Below are 2,500 nucleotides of genomic sequence, written 5' to 3'. Positions count from 1 at the left end.
TGTATGAATTTACAAGCCATAAAAATGGCATTGGCACGGCAGAAATTTGAAGATGTGCCTAAACCCACCAGGGCCCAGCGTGTGCCGATGGTGCTCGAGGCAACCGCCCGCACCAGGGCCCAGCGTGTGCCGATGGTGGTCGAGGCAACCGCCCGCACCAGGGCCGATAGTGTGCCGATGGTGCTCGAGGCAACCTGTCGCACCAGGGCCCAACGTGTGCCGATGGTGATCGAGGCAACCTGCCGCACCAGGGCCCAGCGTGTGCCGATGGTGGTCGAGGCAAGCGCCCGCACCAGCGCCCAGCGTGTGCCGATGGTGCTCGAGGCAACCGACCGCACCAGGGCCCAGCGTGTGCCGATGGTGCTCGAGCCAACCTGCCGCACCAGGGCCCAGCGTGTGCCGATGGTGCTCGAGGCAACCTGCCGCACCAGGGCCCAGCGTGTGCCGATGGTGCTCGAGGCAAGCGCCCGCACCAGGGCCCAGCGTGTGCCGATGGTGGTCGAGGCAAGCGCCCGCACCAGGGCCCAGCGTGTGCCGATGGTGGTCGAGGCAACCGCCCGCACCAGGGCCCAGCGTGTGCCGATGGTGCTCGAGGCAACCTGCCGCACCAGGGCCCAGCGTGTGCCGATGGTGGTCGAGGCAAGCGCCCGCACCAGGGCCCAGCGTGTGCCGATGGTGCTCGAGGCAAGCGCCCGCACCAGGGCCGAGCGTGTGCCGATGGTGCTCGAGGCAAGCGCCCGCACCAGGGCCCAGCGTGTGCCGATGGTGCTCGAGGCAACCGACCGCACCAGGGCCGAGCGTGTGCCGATGGTGGTCGAGGCAACCGCCCGCACCAGGGCCCAGCGTGTGCCGATGGTGGTCGAGGCAACCTGCCGCACCAGGGCCCAACGTGTGCCGATGGTGCTCGAGGCAACCGACCGCACCAGGGCGGAGCGTGTGCCGATGGTGGTCGAGGCAAGCGCAAGCACCAGGGCCCAGCGTGTGCCGATGGTGGTCGAGGCTGCCGATGGTGGTCGAGGCAACCTGCCGCACCAGGGCCCAACGTGTGCCGATGGTGCTCGAGGCAACCGACCGCACCAGGGCCGAGCGTGTGCCGATGGTGCTCGAGGCAAGCTGCCGCACCAGGGCCCAGCGTGTGCCGATGGTGGTCGAGGCAACCGTCCGCACCAGGGCCCAGCGTGTGCCGATGGTGATCGAGGCAACCGACCGCACCAGGGCCCAGCGTGTGCCGATGGTGCTCGAGGCAACCTGCCGCACCAGGGCCCAGCGTGTGCCGATGGTGGTCGAGGGAACCTGCCGCACCAGGGCCCAGCGTGTGCCGATGGTGGTCGAGGCAACCGCCCGCACCAGGGCCCAGCGTGTGCCGATGGTGGTCGAGGCAACCGACCGCACCAGGGCCCAGCGTGTGCCGATGGTGCTCGAGCCAACCTGCCGCACCAGGGCCCAGCGTGTGCCGATGGTGGTCGAGGCAAGCGCCCGCACCAGGGCCCAGCGTGTGCCGATGGTGCTGGGGGCAACCGCCCGCACCAGGGCCCAGCGTGTGCCGATGGTGATCGAGGCAACCGCCCGCACCAGGGCCCAGCGTGTGCCGATGGTGGTCGAGGCAAGCGCCCGCACCAGTGCCCAGCGTGTGCCGATGGTGCTCGAGGCAACCTGCCGCACCAGGGCCCAGCGTGTGCCGATGGTGGTCGAGGCAACCTGCCGCACCAGGGCCCAGCGTGTGCCGATGGTGGTCGAGGCAACCTGCCGCACCAGGGCCCAGCGTGTGCCGATGGTGATCGAGGCAAGTGCCCGTACCGAAGGGCAGCCTATGCCGATGATGGTCGATGCATGTGCCATCACCATGCGTCATCATGTGCCATTGATGGTCGAGGCCTTGGCCGAAGTTCGATTTTGAGCCACGGTGCCCATGCTTGGCTCCAGCATGTGCTGGTGCCGCATTTTTTTCACTCGGGACAGCATCGCCGGAGCATCGCCGGAGCATCGCCGGAGTACCGCCGGAGAACCTGACCGGCGGCATTGGGGTTCCGGCGATTGGGAGGGGGGCCGGGGGGGTGTGCGCACATGATGTGCGATGGGTGCTGGTACTTGGCCTTGTGTTGGCCCCCTATCCCTCATCAAACCTCTGAGAATTCACACCCCCTTAAAGAGCATTTGAGATTTTACAGGTTTGCTACCAGTAGCCGTTAAAGTGTCTGAAATGGGGACACTTTTTTCAAACGGTCACAAAATCTTCTCTACTTCGAGTTTTTAGCTGAATTTTTTTGTGCATGCCAACAAAAATAGAAGGATCATGCCTACAAAATTTGGGGCCAAAAATCCTTATAAAAAAATTTAAAAAATCCCGAACCGCAAAAAGTTTCGAAAATCGTGAAAAATAGAAAACGAGTCATCTTCCAACGAAACTTCACGTGAAGGCTTAGGGGACCATTGTATGAATTTACAAGCCATAAAAATGGCATTGGCACGACAGAAATTTGAAGATGTGCCTAAACCCACC

This window comes from Durio zibethinus, unplaced genomic scaffold, assembly GCF_047325235.1.
Source record: "Durio zibethinus cultivar Kanyao isolate XHJ-2024 unplaced genomic scaffold, ASM4732523v1 HiC_scaffold_3, whole genome shotgun sequence".
In the NCBI taxonomy this organism is placed as follows: domain Eukaryota; kingdom Viridiplantae; phylum Streptophyta; class Magnoliopsida; order Malvales; family Malvaceae; genus Durio; species Durio zibethinus.
Note: the sequence above shows the minus strand (reverse complement) of the source record.